The sequence below is a fragment of the Ursus maritimus genome, unplaced genomic scaffold (assembly GCF_017311325.1).
Source record: "Ursus maritimus isolate PB19 unplaced genomic scaffold, ASM1731132v1 scaffold_2, whole genome shotgun sequence".
Taxonomy (NCBI): Eukaryota; Metazoa; Chordata; class Mammalia; order Carnivora; family Ursidae; genus Ursus; species Ursus maritimus.
In genome coordinates, this window is record NW_024424452.1 from 48,906,368 (window position 1) to 48,912,946 (window position 6,579).

Sequence of the window (6,579 nt, forward strand, 5' to 3'; positions counted from 1 at the left end):
GGCTCCATACACCTGTGAGCATCTCAATTTGTTAGAGTTATTATTTACACCATGTTCCATCTCCCCCCACTAATACAGCAATGCCCCGAGTTAAGACACCAGGTCTTATTTTCTTTGTGGTTACAGTATCTAGAATGCTCCTTAATACGTAAGAGACTCAACAATTACTGGTTGAATAAAAAAAAAATCCATGGGCAAATAAAAAAGAAATCATTCTCAGTACTTTCCCGGGCTGCAGCCCTGGGAGTCATCGAGACTTCCCCAAACAGGGTAAAAGGTTTGTAAGTGCTGGAAAGTGATGGTTACCACCTGGGAGGACTGTCACTAGCACTTTGTAATGGTTGCACATAACCTCCTTTGCCTCTTACAAGTTTCCCTACCTGCAAGCTGCCCGGAATTGCTGGTGGGAATATGACTCCCCTTGCCCACGACATTGATCTTGGGACAATAACCACGCAGTGTGGCCGAAGAGCGGCACATTTTACAGCCCGTGGAGCTGGCGCGTGTCAGCATATCAGCTGAGTGCCTCTTGCAGTCATGCCCTGTGTTTAGCAGTACAGTTTTCTTAGGTGCTTTTGCCGCAGACCTGCACCAAGCGGAAATCATGGTGCATGGAACACAGTGACTCCATCAAACATCCTAAAATCCTTCCAGCACAGCGAGTTCTAGCTATGGCTAGAATCCCGGGGATAATTCTGATCAAGCGGAAGCTGCCAAAGATTCTTCCAACTCAGAAAGCACAGGGGCTGTCCACTGCTGTACACATTCCTTTCTCTCCTGTGCCCCTCTTCCCCTGTTCCCCTAAGCCCACTTTCTGGTCGTCATGACTTCTGAGAGAGGCACCCAGAGAAGCAGGCAGGCATTTATCCTGGTGCAGGAGGGAAGGAAGTGGACACCATTTATAGGACGAGCAAAATAGTTATCTTAGGAAGCCCAGGTCCTATGAGATGGAGTTCAGACCTGTGGCTTCTGCGACCTTGTTCTCTGCTAAGGCAGGGCCCACCTATGGGGTATTTCCCAAGAGAAACAACTACAGCAATGCATTTCCTTCCCAATGTCCTCTTCCTAGGGAGGAGTGAGTACAAAGAGAACGCTGTATTGGCTTCCCCTCTCTCTTCCAGCCATCAGACGGACATTGCTCCTGAAACAAAAATGAAATGCATCCTTCAGTGGGTCCCAGTGCCAGTACAGAGCTCCCCTCCATAGGTCAGAAAGGATGGGGCTGGTCCTGGGCCAGGCCCTGCTGCTTCCTGGGCTCTAGCCAGCATATGATGGCTCCGTGCAATCCCCAGTTTCTCCTCCCTGCCCAGAACCTACTCTCAGCCTGGACAGCGGAGAGGGTAGGATTTCTTTCTAAGCAGTCTTCCCCACCCCTTCGCATTGGTGTCGAATTGGAACATCGGGTTTGAACAGTTACATACATATGCCACATTTCCCATTTCTTTCTGTGCATTTCTCTCATGGATGATGTGTGTACCCACCCATCTTCTCCATCAGGATATAAGCATCTCCTCTCTCCCACCCCCGCCCTAGAGGTGAGCAGAGTGTTTGATCTGTAACAAGTATGCAGGATGGATACACACATTTTATTTTATTTGTTAAAGATTTGTTTATTTATTTGAGAGAGAGTAGGCACACATGTGTAGGTGGGGGTGCCGAGGAGAGGCAGAGGGAGAAGGAAAGGAGTGAAGCTGACTCCCTGCTCAGCACCCATGACATCATAACCTGAGCCAAAACTGAGAGTCGAAGCCCAACTGCCTGAGCCACCCAAGCGCCCCTAGAGACACATATTTTAACGAAACACATTTGTGGCCAAAGATTGTTGGATTGTGGCAGTTCCAATAGATTTAAGATTCTTTTTTTTTGTGCTGAAGGTGACTTTAAGGAGGCACGGACTGACTCTTGCTTCTTGAAGTTAAAAGTTGAAGAGGAGGGGCATTACATCGGCGGGCTGATGCACTGTTGGAGACTTTCCGAGTGAGTTGAGTGCCATGGCCCAGGCTACTTCCCCAACATGGTGGTGTCCCTCCTCAGTCAACTTCCAGAGGCAGGATGGAGGCGGTGTGCTGGCCCCACCCTGTAGGCGCACCAGCATTCTCTCAGAGCTGTCTCAGGAGCAGAGGTGGTAAGGACCGGTACTCTTCCAGCCTCCCAAGGCTATCCTGAAAAAGGGGGAATGTTGTCTAGTGAAACCTTAGATCACGTAACAGAAACTTCACAAGACAGAGGTCAATGCCAAGAAGAATGTTTATCCTTTCCACTGGAGGGCGCTGTCTTCTTTGGTGGAAGGGGACCCAGGCAGGCTCCTTCCAGTGTTCTGGGAGGGCTGTGGGACCCTGAACTTTCCGTTTTAATTTTCTGGTGTTTCAGTTCTTGCTGTGGATCATGCCCCAAGCGGCTGCCTTCCTCCTCAGCTCAGCTCTGCCCTGAAGTCATCTGAGCCCGTGCTGCCGAGAAATTTGAAAGGATGAAAGTTGATGTCTGGGGGACCGTTTTGAAAAGCTCAAATTCAAATGCGAGTGTTATCATTGTTAATTATAAGTTCAAACTCAAAGTGATATTATCACTACTAATTCTAGTTAGCTTCCTCTTTGGCAGAGAAGATGGGGGATGAAAGCCATACATTTTGTCATTTGCTTACTAATGTTCAAAGGGTTAGAATATAAGATAACACACCATGTTCTCACTAGATGGAGCATAATTTAAATTTTCTTTGATTCAGAAAACATTTCAGCATCTTGCAGTCAATCTGCTAACACTATAAGAAATTCTGATTTTTGCATGGTTAATCGAGTTTTGGATAAACTCTCGTTTACCATATATTTAGTAGTATTAACATATGTTTAATTCAACCACAGTTATTGAGGACTTACTGTGTGCAGGGTACCATGACATGTGATAACAATAAATAAAAGTCTGAGACAGACTGAAGGGCAGTTTGGTTGAAGGGAACCCTGAGCAGAAGGCCTGGGGATGGTCAGCGCAGACGTGCTCGGGGACTAGTGAGATCATGAGTGTGCCTGAGCGTGGGAGCCCTGCAGATAGTAATAATAATAATTATTGCAATACTTGTCAGACATTGTGTAAGGAGTTTTCTATTAGGAAATGATTGCGTCTCCACAGTAACTTGTGAGGAAAGTCCTGTTTTGTTTCTCAGATGAGGAAACTGAGGCACACGGTGAGTAAAGTGACCTGCTGCCTCAGTAAGTGGTGAGCTGAGATTTGTGTCCAGGCTATGTGACTCCAGAGCTGGTGCTCTTGGGAGTTCTGATGGCAGAGGCTCAGGGAGCAGAGGGTCTGTGTGCCGGCTAAGGAAGGAGTAGCGGAATGCAAAGAAGCATGGATGAGAATGCATAAAAAGCTTCCCAAGTTCATTACTAAGATTATTACAAGGGGTGCCTGAGGGGCTCAGTCGGTTAAGTGGCTGATTCTTTGTTTCAGCTCAGGTCATGATCTCAGGGTCGTGAGATCAAGCCCCGCACCGGGCTCCACGCTCAGCGGGGAGTCTGCTTGAGATTCCCTCTCTCTCCCTGCCCCTCCCTCTCTCTCTCTTTTTCTCTCTCAAATAAATAAATACATCTTTTTTTAAAAAATTATCACAAGTCCCTCCATTCAAGCTGTGCTCTTGGGCCTGAAACTACCTGTCTCTCCAGGAATAGCATAATAGGAAGAGGGGATGGTTGGGGGTCTAGCTCTCTGTTTTGCTGCTAGCCAACTGTCCAACCTTGGATAAGCTACCCAGCCTCACCAAGCCTCAGAGTCCTCAACTCTAAATGAGGAATATAATTCCAGGGTTGTTGTCAGGATCGAGTTAGATATCCCTTGTAAAACAGAACAAAATCTGAACTCATTCATAGTAGCTCGTGAGAGTGAATCCAAATCATCTCTTCCACAATGATTTGTCAGTCCCAATCATCTGCAGTAAGAAGTTACACTTGGATATTGATTTACTCATCTTTCTCCTCAAGGCTAGCCACAGTATCTCCACTATCTTTATAGTCCCAACACCAACGCAGCTCCTGCTGGACGCTGAGTGACCCTGGGATCCCTTCCTGCTAGAATGGTTCCTGAGGATCCCCAGCCTCATCAGCCCACTGCGATGTCAGCCTAGGGGGTGACCAGACCAAGCCCAAGGGTCACTTGCTGACGGTCGAGTGAGGTGTGAAGAGGGATGTGGGGAGCTAATGTAAACCTCAGGAACAGCGTGGACCACAGAAGGGCCCGTTTACCATAGAAGGAATTGCAGAGTGATAGATGTCAGTTGGAGGGAGCACCAAAGGGGAGGACGCCCGAGGATGCCCCATTTGGCCCAAGCCTGGCTGTAATGGCATTCCCCTCCCCGCCTTCCTGTTGCCCTCAGCTGCCCCTGCTACGGGCCACCAATGCCATTTATGAGTTCTGTGCGACGGGCTCCGTCTGTATCACTCCGCACACTTCATTTCCCCTGCTGAATATAAGGGGCTCTTAAATGAAAAAGTCCTCTATTCTGAGCCAGGCATTATGCTGGATCCTTTACAGAGATCATCTCTAATTTTCATCAAAACTCCCGAAACAGTAGTATTAGTATTACCATTCACTGCTGAGGAGACTGTTATCCCAACAACACGACTGATAGGGCAATGGGATAAATACTAAGTGTCATGGTTTTGTAGATAGAAACCTTTCTGCTGGCCCCTCCGTGTTTTCTCTATGAATTGAGAAGACCTGTTCCACTTTCACACAGAGCAGTCATGAGATAGTGAACGTGACAGTGTTTTGCCCACCTGTTACATACAAACGTTTATCGGGCAACTAACACATGCCAGCCAACGGCAGCCAGACATTGAGTGTTATTTCTTGTCGTTCCTGCACACCTCATGATGGGTAGCCCCACGCCGGGTGCGCTCTCTTCTGAACTTGCACTTGGGATGGATGGGTTTTGCTTACACCACGGTTCCTGGGAAATTCCGCCCTGACTCGGTGTATTATTGTCAGACAAAGCACTTCCCTACTCATCCATTTTCCCATCTAGTAAATGAGGATGAAGATAACTTGTCTGAGAAAGCTCTGGGAGAAAAGTGCTATCTGGACGCAAAGCATTATTCAGAAAAAAAAAAAAAAACCACATCCAATGCAGATGTGAGTGAAGTGTCCATTTTTAGCTGTTTTTAACAGGTGCGCCGATAGGCGAGAAACACCAAAGGAGAAGCAGTCTATGTAGACATTGTGAACCGCCTGAGATGCGGAGATAGGACAAGACCTCACCTGACTCTGGGGAAGGGTCGCTCGCTACTGTTGCAGACGCTGAAACCGCTCCGTCCAAGTGAAATCGGTCCCCCGGCTCTCACAGGGCTTTCCTGGGGGCAAGGGGTGGCATGAGCCAAAGCCAGGAAGAAACGGATCTGGTGGGATGCGCTGAGGTGCTGAACGACACCCTCCGTCCAGACGGCAGACGGGCGCTTCTGGCCGAGAGGCGCAGCAGATTAGATCCCGTGGCAAGAATGCAGGCTTGGCGCCACCTGTCAGGTGATGCTGTTAGAAGGAAAGGAGCCCAGCATTCATCCTCCTGATCTGTAATGTGACTTTCCTCCAACACATAAGCGTGGCTGTGTGTACACGACCGGGAGCAAGCAGAAGCTAGAATTTTAAGAGTGAAGGGTTACACATTGGACCTTGAGTTCTGGCTTCCGACGTTATTAGCCACGTGACCTTGCACAATTCAGTTCCTCTCTGGGAGTTTCAGCATCTGACATTCTGGCCTGGGAGAGCAGAGGCGCGTTGGCTCATTCCCTGATGTACAGAACGCTGTTTACGCATCAGGAATTAGATGGTGCTGACAACGGTGTTGAATGGCTCAAAGAAGCAGAACCCCATCATCTTCATGCTCACGTGGCCAGCACCTGGATCGCTGCCTGGCACAGGGTGGGCATTTAATGGCATTTGAGGGGCTAATGATGGAAATCACTGAGCTGCAAGAGTGGTACCACCAAGAGTGGTAACGAGCTGGGCTCCCCTGGGAGAGCGAAGGACCGGTGCGTCGAGCCTGCCGCACATCTGGACAAGAGGAAGGGTTGCGGTCACTCTGATCCATGAAGCCCTAAAAAGTTCATGTTCTAGATCCAACTTTTTCTAAAAATCAATACTATGTAGGTCTTTTTTAGAGGAAGAAAACCTTCTGCAGATCCATGGGACTAACTCACATTATTATTTTGCAAGTGTTTTAACTTCAATAACAACTAGACATGAAAGCAGCTATACACTCCTTATACTTATTAGTTCCTATTGAATTATAAAACCAAAGCAAGTCTATTAATTAAATCTAAATGAAGCTAAGATACAACACAATTCAAATGGGCATTAATTTAATGTGATGGATGGTGTTGGTTTGTGAAACTAATGTGACTGATGTTACTATTAGTAATAATTATTATGTAAGTGTGACTAAAGGACCAAGTGCTAAGGGACCATCCTGAGCCCACCCCACTGGTGCTCTCATTGGCCATGTGGTGACACCTTTTTTTCACTACGTTTTAAGATTCAAACCAGTGTGAAACACATACCCTATGACATCATACACTTCCCGTTTGATAGAAAGACATT

The 6,579-nt window shown here is 47.5% G+C and overlaps 1 long non-coding RNA gene across 1 annotated transcript; it reads right to left on the reverse strand.

Moving 5' to 3' along the window:
* Positions 1 to 1,584: 1,584 nt before the first annotated feature.
* LOC121103979 lies at positions 1,585 to 5,655 on the reverse strand. Its single transcript, XR_005836313.1, has 2 exons — positions 5,245 to 5,655; positions 1,585 to 2,447 (listed from the first exon to the last, which is right to left on the reverse strand). It is a non-coding gene; the product is annotated as an uncharacterized LOC121103979 (long non-coding RNA).
* Positions 5,656 to 6,579: the final 924 nt, after the last annotated feature.